Source organism: Misgurnus anguillicaudatus, unplaced genomic scaffold (assembly GCF_027580225.2).
Source record: "Misgurnus anguillicaudatus unplaced genomic scaffold, ASM2758022v2 HiC_scaffold_31, whole genome shotgun sequence".
Classification (NCBI taxonomy): domain Eukaryota; kingdom Metazoa; phylum Chordata; class Actinopteri; order Cypriniformes; family Cobitidae; genus Misgurnus; species Misgurnus anguillicaudatus.
The window spans coordinates 712,465-725,544 of record NW_027395281.1 but is presented as its reverse complement, the minus strand read 5'-3'; the positions used below and the strand labels follow the sequence as shown (position 1 = coordinate 725,544).

At 34.2% G+C, this 13,080-nt stretch overlaps 2 long non-coding RNA genes across 2 annotated transcripts; one reads left to right on the top strand and one right to left on the bottom strand.

Annotated features, from left to right (window-relative positions):
• Window positions 1–284: 284 nt before the first annotated feature.
• Window positions 285–2,722, top strand: LOC129452925 (uncharacterized). Its single transcript, XR_012368568.1, has 3 exons — window positions 285–405; window positions 508–575; window positions 1,935–2,722. It is a non-coding gene; the product is annotated as an uncharacterized lncRNA (long non-coding RNA).
• Window positions 2,723–4,719: 1,997 nt separating this feature from the next.
• On the bottom strand, window positions 4,720–12,053 carry LOC141363000 (uncharacterized). The gene is made up of 3 exons (XR_012368525.1): window positions 11,982–12,053; window positions 9,496–9,613; window positions 4,720–7,123 (listed from the first exon to the last, which is right to left on the bottom strand). It is a non-coding gene; the product is annotated as an uncharacterized lncRNA (long non-coding RNA).
• Window positions 12,054–13,080: the final 1,027 nt, after the last annotated feature.

Sequence of the window (13,080 nt, the reverse complement as noted above, 5' to 3'; positions counted from 1 at the left end):
TGTCCATCATCAGTGTGTCTGATCTCAACATCAGACTCTCTCTATCTCTGGAGGTTGAATATCAGGATACAAACACATACAGATGTGTACTCAACAATACCATCACAAACCAAACTCAACATCTCAACATCAATCATCTCTGTCAGACGTGTCCAGATACAACAGGTGTGATTATTCAACTACAGTTATGATTTTCACTGATATAAGATCAGATTCAGTCACAGTAAATATATTCACTGATATAAGATCAGATTCAGTTACAGTAATATCTTTTATTATTTATTACAGGTCTCACCTTCGTTCATAAAGTTGTGATCTGTTGTGTTGTTGTTGGATGTCTGATGATTGTTGTTTTAGTTCTGATCTTCTGCATCTACAGGAAACACAGAAACACACAGAAACAGGGTAAATCTTAATTAGTACTAATCTAACAATACTAAACAATACTTCTTGTTAACAGATCAAGATGAGAGTTTGTTTTGTAATGTGTTTGTGTTGTTGTAACAGTTCAGAGCGGTGAAGAGGAAATCACTTACGCAGAAACAACTTTCCATAAAAGACAAACACATAAAAAGGTAAGATCAATCTTTATCTTTTATAAAATTACATGAATTGTTTTTATTTTTATCACACACAGTAGAAGGTGACTTTTGAAGAAACTCAGAAATAAAATTGTAATTCTTAAATTCTTCTTTTAATTTTTTTGTCATTACATAATTTACATGATTCTATTTGTGTTATTTTAGTATCATATAATAAATTCTGATATGTGAAAACTAGTATTTTTTTAAATGTGAATTTTTTTTAAACAGGTCTCTGAATTATAATACTAGACTATGGTTAGACTATGATTGTGTTGAGAGTAAAGATCTGTGTAATAAACCCTTATAAAGACCAACATAATTAACTGTTACAGTTTTTACAGACGCTAGGACACATTTCTCAATACTTAGGTCACTTTTGCAAAACTCTTCACACAGTTCTCCTAACAAACTTTCAGCTTAGCAGTTCATTTCACATTCAAAATGCACTACAACTACCAAAACACTTTATTCAGGACAGGTTTCAAATCAACTCATTCTTCCAGAACACTAGCAAAGGTTGACAGCCGACAACACATTTTATCACCCACAAAGCAATGACCTAAAAAACACTAACAACATGTAGCATTATACAATGTTTTCTTGTGTAAAACAAGGACACATCTATGTTTATAATTCACTGCAATAGATGTTACTGGAATGAATCAGACATGATGCAGAATTTGTCAATATTTTATGTTGTTTATTTTTTTCCACTGCATAATTCCAAAATACAATAATTTGTATACACACCATCTACTGATACAATAGTAATGCTAATCTACTCTGTCTTCTCCATTTGGCCATTTGTTTTTATAGAATTTAATTTTAAGATTTAAAATATATTTCATTAAAATATTACTGTAGAAATATAGCAAATTGCTGTCTTATTCAGTTGTGTATCATGTTATTGTTTTGAATATACGTTTAACAGTTTTGACATCAGTATGTAACATGTGCATATTGGCCTGTATGTATAAAGAGTTTTGGCAGTTGTTGTCTGAGTGAGAAAAGAATTCATGAATTTGAGAGATGTAGTCATTGAATGCATTTTGTGCCAAAGCAATTATAATTGATCCTCAGTTTAGCCCACATAGATTTCTGTTGTGCTCACTGTGTGAAGAGTTTTGCAAAAGTGACCTAAGTATTGAGAAATGTGTCCTAGCGTCTGTAAAAAACTGTAATATCATGTTGAAGGAAATTTTAAAGCAAACATTTTAACTTTTAATCACTGTTTGCTTTTAATCACATTTGAAGTATGCATAATATTCTTACTTTAAACATAGATTTGTAAAGATTTGATTAACAGTTATTGTTATTAAATGTTTTTGTGATGTTGTGTGTTGTGTACAGAAAGCTCCAGTGGAGGATAATGTGGTGTATGCAGGAGTCATGAGACGATGATCAAACTCAATTTAAAGATACTGTAAAACTAAACTGAACTTACAATATTATCAAAATCACTGAACAAAATATAAAAAGTATTCCTTATGTTTTATTTTTGTACCGAATGCTTGTGACAGTTTAACAGCTTTACTTCTGGGTTAAAGTGAATGCTGGTGTGGAAAGAAATGTGGTTTTGTTCTGTTGCTGGACACGACATATGAGTTTTATTTTTGACTATTAGTGGCTGTTTGTGGTTTATGTGTATCTGTTTGTATATGTGAGAGGTGTAAACTGTGTATGTGTGTGCGCGCGTGCGTGCGTGCGTGCGTATGTGTGTGCGTGGCTTTAAATTATAATAGCTTTACAAAAAATATGGAGTTCATCAATGCCAATGTATGACAAATAAAAGATTTCTTTAAATCAAACTGTGATATAACTTTTTGCATGAACAATTAGGTGTGTTGATAAAGCCATGCAAAGGTCATGGGTTTAATTACCACAGGTGTCAAAATTATTCACATTCATTATTCAAGTAGAAGTATAGATACTAGGGTTTAAAAATACTTCTGTAGAAGTTAAAGTATCAACTCAAGCTTTTTACTCAAGTAAAAGTGTAAAAGTACTAGTTTTAAAACTAATTTGTATAAAAGTTAAAGTAAAAGTAACATAAGAGGAAAATTCCAGATGAGGACAAAAGCTTAGGCCGTGCCACAGGGTCGTATTGTACACTACCCCACCTTAAAAAAAATTCTAAAGACAATAACGACTTTAACGTTAGGCTGTAGTAAAATTTTAAGTAAGGGATAATATAGAGGCAGCCGGTAGTTATCGGGAAATAAGCCCCAACAGTGGGCTGAAGGGGCTTATTTCCCGATAACTACAGGCTGCCTGTACATTATCCCGCTTATTACACGGCTACTCGTCACATAAGAAAAAAAACGGACATGAATATGAATTTGAAACATTTTATTGGCATATTTGTTTTAAATGAACATTTTTTCCTTACGCGAAACTTTGCACAGATGCATAAAATGATCGTAATACCTTATTAAGATCCTCTGCTTCATACTTGTCTGTCTCCATTTTTTCTCTTTCAGCCAGTCTTTGAGAAGTTTTAATGCCCATTCTGTATTTTTTTGTGTGTTGGCTTCATAGCTGTCATGCTCTATTTTGTCAAGTTCAGTCTCAGTAAGCTCTCTGTGTCTTGTCGTTGTTCGTTCTTCTATCCACTGTTTAAATGTTTTGTTTTTTTCCGTACATGTTAAAATTAATGTCAAAATTTTCCATTCTTAATTGTGGTTGTCCAGTGTTTGTCACAAGATGGCGCCAAAAAGTAATCTTTATTGATCTTTATTGGCGCAGAGCGATTTTAATCGTACAAGTAGTACCGGCTATGCGTTATTACTTTGGAGAGGTTATTATTTGAAAAGAACGAACCTGCAAATGTCTCAACTGACCAGAATCAGAATCAAGCATTCCAGAGAGCCGTGTAATAATGTTGAATAATTTGGGATGCACTAGGCTGTGTGTGCGCTTGCATGTGTGTGTGTCTTTCGAATTTCAGTTGCAAATGTTAAAGTTGATATCAGTGTATTAAATCTTAAGAACCTATTTAGTGTTGAACAGCAGATAAATTAAGTTTTACATTTAACTGTCACTGGGTAACTGGTTAAATGAAAAAAAAAAATATTTCTGTTAAGTCTCACTCCAGGACAGTAGGTGGCGCCCATCTATTTGAACTTCAAGTGCACGCACATTTAAAATGACAGATGACATGGTGGAAAAGCTTATTGCTGAGGTCTAAACAGAGACGCAACTTTATACATTTGTTGAGGAGTATGCAAGATCAGTGTTGGTGTAACGGTTCTGTTCTGTTTTTTGGACTTTTAGTTTGTATTTGAGTTCCTACTTCCTGTTCTGTCTGTTTGTAGTTCTGTTTTCTAATTGGTTCCCATGTTTCCCTAGGTGTTTCAAATCTGCCTTGTTTGTTGTCATGTACACTCACTCACTTACTCATTGCCTATATAGACTCTTTTACAGCCCACGTGATCAAATAGTATTTAAATTCCCTGTCTCTTCAGTATCTGGTTGTGAGTGGATGTTTAGTGTTCTTTAGGTGTAGTCGTGTCATGTTTTGTCCTGCCTTGCGTTCCTGTTTTACCCATTGGATTTAATAAAGACTTTTAAACTGCACGTGGTTCCTCGCCTTTGTCTTCCCTGCCAGAAATCGTAACAGTTGGCTCCCCCCTCAAATCTTCTGCATATTTTATCCCTTTCTAGAGATTGTATGATGTTCAGATTCATGTAACATGAGCAATATAAAGGTTAAATGGGTTGTGTTCACTAAAGGCTTATCCTAGTCCCAGACTTAAATGCATGTTTGAGCTGCTTTAATTTAAAAACACCTTTTCCTGACTAATTTTATCATATATTGGTGACATTGTCTCAAGATGCACATCTGTAGTGTTTTGTCATCAGGTATGCTTGCAAAAACTTTTTAAATGTCCTAATATAAATAAGGCCTAGTCCTGGATTAATCTAAACCCTGTCCGGGAAACCACCCCATAACTGTTTGTGTTTTGTTATTGTAAGCACATTGTGCTTTGTCTAGACTTTTATTGAGTTCAGATGGCATTTTATGACAAATGAATGCAGACAAACCAATAATAACATCAAAATATCATGGGTGTCTTGTTAATTACCTGTTTAGTTTGCTTGGTTTATCATAGTCTTTTTATTTTAGAGTCTGACATTAGTTTTAGCAGTCATGTCAAAGGAATAAGGCAATCAGTTTACTACCATCTGAGAAATATAGCCAGAATTGAATTACTGTAATAGACTCATCACAAGATGAGGCGGCGAGTCAGCATTTAGCCTTATGAGGAATCTGCTTTAACAATAACATTCAGTTGTTGTTATGCTCCGTTTAGGAAAAGGGTACAACATGAAAGACTCTGAGAAAAGTAATGAAATTGAACAATGATAAATTTGTTGATTTCTATTTGGCACTTGTGATTCAGGATATGACCAAGCCAAAATAACACACAAATTCCTTCTTTTAAAACATCCTAGGCCCCTGCCTAGCCCAAAGCAAAGGAAAAGAAAATACAATATACAAACCCCACAAAAATGGCATCAGACTCCATACTTTCTCAAATAATTTGTATTTACAATATATACAGGCAGGCAACAATATTAAAAGGGTATTTCAAAACTCAACAACTTAAACTCAACATCTTAAAACAGGCAAATGGGTCAATTACCGTTTCAATTTAAGTTCTCTCTGGACAATTCACTGGCACACGTGATTTAAGTATAAATAAAAGTATATAACAGAAAAGGAAAAAACATACAAGATATTGAGTTAGACATTCAGTGACACGAGTGGTTGGGGCAACGTCATATTTTTGGACCATTTTGGAACGCTATATGGATCTGCTCAATCAATCGTATCAATTGTCACATACTTTTCTGTGAGCAGGTAGAAGCCATGACCAATGAATGTATGAAGCTAGGTACGTGTGAAGTTACGTGTAATCTGTGCTGAACATTTTACATGTTAAAGAGAACATATGATGAAAATCTAACTTAAAGGTGCATTGTGTAAATTTTAGCGGCATCTAGTGGTGAGGTTGCAAATTGCAACCAACAGCTCAATTCACAGCTCACCCCTTGCTTTTGAAACACATAGAGAAGCTACGGTTGCCGACACCGGACAAACATGTCATCATTGGAGACAACTTAATAAAAAAGTTTGTCTGTTAAGAGCTTCTGTAGAAACATGGTGGCACAAAATGGCGTCTTCCATGTAAGGAGACCCTCGGTGTATGTAGATAAAAACGTCTCATTCTAAGGTAATAAACACATAACGGTTCATTATGAAAGGTCTTTATACACCACTGATAATATAGTTATGTATATTATTTTTGTCAAGAGATCCTTCTAAAAATTACACAATGCACCTTTAAGTCCTATAATTGGGTCACCAGTGCTTCAATCAACATAGAAAATGTGAAAAAGATCAAGCAAGTAACTTAGTTTTGGTAAATCATTCTTGCAAGCATGTGAAAAAATAGCACATTAAAATTTCGCTCCCCTTGTGATGTCAGAAGGGGATAATACCACCCCTTTTGCCCTATCCAACCATGGCACTGCCGTTTATTGCAGAGATCAGCTTATTTGCATTTAGAAGGACACACCCAAAAAAATGCACATTTTTGCTCACACCTACAAATATTACGTTATAATAAATTATTTGGTATATGGTATTTTAAGCCAGAACTAACATACATACTCTGGGGACACCAAAAATGTACTTTACATTTTAAAAAGTGTTGTGAAATGTCCCCTTTAATATCGGTTACATTTTAAATGACAAATAAGTGAAAATATGTTGTTAATTGGCTGCTTCAGGTGTGTTTAACTCTGCAGGACACCTCCCCTCCAGGACCGAAGTTGCCCATCCCTGATATACACACACACACACACACACACACACACACACACACACACACACACACACTATATACATATATTTACAATTTTAAAGAAATATTACTTACTGTATGTATACTTACTGAAATAGTCCCTTACTGTCTAGCAATGTGTGTTTATATTTAAAACGAAAACAAATGTTTGTCTTTATAAAAGACATTTCATAAAGTTTATTGAGTTGGATCACATGATTTTCAGTTGGTTTGCTTCAGAAAAGGTCACGAGATTTCCGGTAAGGAAACATAGGGACCATCGATGCTCACTGGTTTTTGTGTTGCATTGTGGGAATTTTTAGAGACAGGAGACGGCCTTAAAATGTCTGACTCCCTGATCAATGCCCTGACTACTGAACAAGGGAGCTGATTGAGTCATACCCCTAAACTTTAAAAAATATAGATGTAGGGTCCGTGAGAGCTTTTTTTTAAAGCTAATCATTGGGGGAGCCTCCCGTCACCACGCATCACTCACAGATAACCAAAAATGGGTAAAGAGGATAAATATAAGAGAACCCTCACAGAGGGCAACAAAGTGAAGAGGTGGTTGCCAGGGTGGGAAGTTTCAATGACCCGTGGAAAACCCTGTGGAATGTTGGTCACAGTACACTGGAGAAACATCACTGTTGCTGGAGCTCGATGGCCGGTTCTTCTATGGGGACTCTCACCCTGTGTTAGACACAGATGAGAGATACATGTAGAAAATGAAGAGAAGAAACATTGACAAACATCTACAAATGCATGTACAGCAGGCACTTATTTTAACACATGATGCACATGGTTCACATGACGCGTCAATCACATATTTTGAAATGACGAACGACACACATGATGGGCTAAATACATGTTCACCTCGTGTGCCCTCGAAAAAGAAGTCACCGACTGCCACTGCAATGCGAAATATCAAAGACAAGGTCAAAAAAATAAATAAAGGATTTATTTTTAGTGCAGTTGTTTGTAGTTCATGTCTGTTTGAGGTACAGTGAGTGAAATAATTATTTGATACCCTGCTGAAGTTTACAGACTTAAACAAATGAAAGTGTTTATAATTTTTATGGTAGGTTTACTTAAACTGATAGAGAATCTAAAAAATAAAAGAAAAAAATTAAATGCTAAAATAAAAATGTAAACATTAAATTATATAATTTTCAAGGTGATAAAGCATAATTTGAAGAAGCAACAAAATCAAGCAGTTATGCAGTTAACAGCACAACAACCCACCCAAGGAAAGCAGTCTTATATTATTAAAACAGCAATAACAACATGAAATAATATGTATTTCTATATGCTAACTTTTTATTTTTATATCTTTTGAATATAACAGGAATTATAGAACTTTTATGTCATCATTTATAACCCATTTTTATACAATATATTTTATAGAATAACAACCTAAATAAGCTGTAGAAAGAACATGCAGAGCTTAACATTGTTTCTGGTGAGTTGTGCAAAACCTTAATGCCCTATTTCTTTAGGCATTATGTCTTAACATTTTCTCGCACATGCGCTGTTGTACGTGAACTATCCGCGCAGTCTTAAATTCTTCATTGTTCTACATATACATTGCACAGAATTTGTATAATTTTATTTAACACTATCGAGTTTATTTAACACCAATTTAATCTTTATGTAAGATATACACATTTGTTTGTACTGCTAAACTACAATTGTTTATTGTTTGCCTTAATAAAAGTGTGTAAATAAACATACAGCTGTTAAATTAAAACTACTTTTCATTTTTAAAAGGCTAAATAAAATGTATCAATAATTATTGTTATAGAATGATATAACACGTTATATCGATGATAAACATTTTAGCTTTATCACCCAGCCAGTCATTATGAATACAGCACACACTTGACTCAGCATCTGTTTTTTTCTCATGTCTCTATCAAATGTTGAAACGTACAGTAGGACCCTAGCACTTAGGAAAAATAGTTTTTTAATTATTTTGTAAGTCACATTAGCTAAATGCTTAATTGTAATGGTAACTTATATGTAATGGATGTGCAGCGCATTGATGTTATAACAATAATATAAACGCAGATTATGATTACAATGAATTAAATACATTTTTTTTCTGTCCCATTGAAATAAAAGGAGAATTATTTTGTTTACTGTACAGCAGCAGCTCATGCATTGCTGGTTGCTTGCTAAAAGACCTGAGAGTTGATAGCCGAACATGATTAAGCGATTTAAGATTTCCTAACTAGAGATAAGATTTGGTGAGATAAGATGAGAATCCTAAATCAACTTAAGATTTGCTTCTGTAATATAAATTTGTAAAAAAATCTTAATTTAACACATCATATCTTAAGTTAAGACCTAAGATAGAAAGTTTCTGTAATATGGCCCCTGGTTATACATTCATCCCAGGAGGGATTTTAGCCGGTTGTTTTAACCAGTTTTATCACAGAATTTCAACTGATAGCACTACTATAAATTAGGGTTGTGACAATTAATCGGGCAAATGCGCATTTTCTCAATGAATGAATTTGAATGAATTACGGTGAAATGCAGCCACATCCCAAACCCAGGGGGCGCTCTCGCTTAGAATCACCATTTGTGCCACAGAAGAAGTAGCATACCAAACACTATTCCAGGAAATATCTAAAGGAATATTTATATCGCTGTTCTTCAGATTGTTTCAGGTATTTTCATGATAATAAAGAATATCTTAAACGATTGTGTTTGACGAGTGTTGCTTTTTTAAATGCACGTTATAAATGAGTCAAACTTGTAGTGATTTTAGATTGATAAGGGCTTCCTACTGATCACGGAGCCGTAGTACATGCACAAGCTGTGCATGAAACACTGTATCGGAGCCTTACGATTCACGAATCGATTTTAGACAGGTCTTTTTAATGGGAGCGCGATGCATCGATGCACATCCCTACTATAAATGTATTAACAGTGCTGTTCTTTAGTCTAAATCTGAATAAAAACCTGAACAAACATTTTGACATCTTTAAATTCAATCTGTACTCTAGCAGAATAAAGATCATTATATAAATCTTGTATTAGCTGAAAATGTTTCTTACCCATTAATCCCAGAGCGACGTCTGTAAAGAAAGATAGCGACAGCAACAGCAAGAACCAGAAGAACAACACAGAGTCCTGCTATAACACCTGACGACAAACCAGAAGACTGATCTTCATCTGAGAGAGAGAGACAGAGAGAGAGAGAGAGAGAGAGAGAGAGAGAGAGAGAGATCCCATATAAGATGAGCTTGAGATGAGCTCAACACATTGGCATTGGTGGAGAAACATTTGATGTACTCAATCCATGTATAAAAGAGTAAATATATGGTCAAACTTGAGAATCTCAGTACTGAAATCTTCCATCAGGGATCATGGAGTAAGACAGGGATGTAGTCTGAGACCAATTCTGTTATAATCTACATCAATCTAGATGATCTGGCAGAAGTTCTGGACCGCTCCAGGTCTATCTCTACATAACTCAGAAATTAAATTATATGAAACGAGAGACTTTAAAACTCAGCACTAACTGCACTACACTTATCTAGGCATTGAAATATCAGCATCAGGAGGTTTTCATCTGGCTGCAAAGGCCTTGTATGAGAAAGCTTGGAGAGCATTTTATGTCACAGGGTGGGTTGCACCAACAAGGATTAAATTCAGCAGAGGTTAGAGCTAATCTAGGGTTTGTTGATCTCAGTTAAATTTTTATACGAGTTGTGTTGCACCACTTAAATTTAAAAACAGATCTTAGATTAAAACTTTAACCTCTATTTTTAGTAAATTATAATCTAAAGGGTTGATTCAGATATTGTAACTTAATGAACAAGATGTGTCGACGCATTTGTCACCGGTGCTGTTAATATTCGACCTCTATCCCATGTATTTAAAAAATATGTCTTTGTATGTACTGTAGGATAGGGAGGCTATCCCAGATTTCACGCTTCAAAGCCAAAAAAGCATGTTACTGAGCCACTAAAGTCACTTTGTTGAGACGTTATAATAAACACATCTTTGAATAGCGCCACCACGCTCGCGTTGTCTGTTTCTGATGATTTAACCACATATGTAATTGTAAAAAAAATATGTAAAACCTCCTTATATGCAAGTTTAAAGTTAATCCCTCACTGAGATTTAAAACAGAGTTTAAAGCAGTGCTTCTCAAATAGTGGGGCGGGACCCCCAGGGGGAAATGTTTACTTCTTCCTGGGGGGGGGCGTGACAGAAAATAATTGAGAAGCACTGGTTTAAAGTAATGGAGCCACAGGATTAAAGATAATCTAGGTTTACTGTAAAATTTAAACCTGGATCAAAATGTAACCCTGATCATTTTTAAACAAGATTTAAAGTCTGGTGCAAGAAAATTATTAAATAAACCTGTATTTAAACCAGATTTAAGCCTAATCCTTGTTGGTGCAACCCACCCAGTGTCACAATTTGTTAAATTAAAGTATGTCTTTTGAAAAGTGTGTTTTCTTTCCCTATATCTGAAAACTTCTTAAAAACAACTTTCTCCAACTCTACTTTGAATTTGCACATTTATCATGTTTTTATCTCTGAATAAAGCACGCTGCATTGCCAAGTCCTCTGCTTTTTGGCAGAGTTCAGAATTTGGCTACCATTTAAACTGTTTCTGCAGGTTGATATTTTTCTGTGGGTTAAAGATCGAAAGATTTCGTTCATTAGTTATTGGTATTTGGGCTGTGAATAGTCATTGGGATGCTTTTGGGCTATTTTTAAATGTCCATTGGACTGGTTTTGATTTGGGAGTCTGCTAACCCCGGCTAGCGGTTTGGTTCGGATTATATAGAATGTACATGTAAACAAACATTTTAATAGGGTGCATGTAAACTGTACTGTCGTAACCTACAATCAGATTAAATTCAGTCGGATAGATACAATTATGTGCATGTAAACATTGCCACTGTGTCTCGATCCACCTCTCTGGATTGCAGTAGTGTCGCAGATTGCAGATATATCATGTCAGATGAGACTTGCCATCATGGGTAACTGTTAAAAGCGGTATATAAATAAAGCCGAATTGAATTTAACTATATTTAATAATATATGATAGTTAAAAGTTCCGCCCTGAACACCGAAGTGATTGGTTACAAGTTTGTGATACAGACAATGGAGTTTCTTTTAAACAACTGCAGTTTAAAAGAGAAAATGCTCAACAATTGTTTTGACTAATGCGTCTGGACATGATTTGTCTTAATAAACACTTTGCAGACATATAAACAACATTAAAAACCACATCAGGTTTTGAAACAGAGGTGAAGGTTCAGTTAAAAGTGCCCGGTGGGCCTGATATGACCCGGAGTGCTAGTTTGCCCACCTCTGCTTGAAAGGATTAGTCAATTTTCTTAAAAAAAAAAAAAAAGATAATTTACTCACCACCATGTCATCCAAAAAATTGATGTCTTTCTTTGTTCAGTTGAGAATGTACAAAGTAATTATCTGGATTTTTTTAAGAAAATTGACTAATCCTTTAAACCGTGTTGGCTTAATTTATCAATGCAGAGTTGAGAACATTGTACACTATTACCTTCATTACTTTCAAGATGATCTTTCTGTGGATCAACACCTGGAGAAAACACATAAAAAAATGAATACTCATACTAGAACCATTCAGCTCTTCAGTTAAGAAATCCTGTGAGAAGTAACCTAAATAAATGAACAAATAAGGTATAAAGTCAAAATGATTGAGCTGTAAAGATAAATCAGCATTGTTTATCCTTTTCATCTTTTTAACTTAATTGTTTGTTATAGAAAAACATTTGAAAGTGAGGGGGAAATCTCACTTAGATTTTTATTCTCTGAAACACATTGGCCACAATAATCTATACACCTAAAAAAATATCTCTGAAATTTGTTCTCATTTATATTTACATTTTAGCACGACATCGTGACCAGGAACATAAAAATGTCCTATTTCTGTTTCACAGGAGTATAAATATGAACTAACATAAAGGCCAAATTTCCTTAAACATTCATCACAATGGGTAAACCAAAAGTAAAGTTCAGATGTCAAAAAAAGATTGTTGAGCTTCACAAAGTAGAAAGGGATTAACAAAACAGCAAAAACATTCACATTTACATCATCTAAACTATAAATAAAATACAAGATTTTTACAAGTCTGCCTAGAAGATGACACTTGTATATACTGCTAAAAATTATTATAGCTGGAGAATTGCACAAACTAGTTGAGTTTGGTGTAAAGTAATAATTTAAGAGCACTGACATCACAACAAGTTGTTTAGGAGGGTGAAGGAAAAATCTACTCTCATCCAACAAACAAACCCCAGGATATTCAGTTGCTTGATACCAGGATTGAGTTCAACAGTCAGGTGAACTAAATAAATTTTACCTGTGTATATATATCTGTTAAAATATTAAAATTAAGTTACTAAAGAAAAATCAATTGATCAATACATTTTGATGTATTATTAATTACTTTCCAGCTTTCTTAACTCAAATTACACAAGGACTGTAAAAAGTTTATATATTTATGTCTAAGTGATCTTTACTGTCTGATCTTCATCTCAGTGAAGTACAAAAAAATACTGACTGACTGAACTTTTATTATCAGACATAATGTTTATTACACTTATAAATCTGTTTTGGTGTAATGTTTCTAAATTGA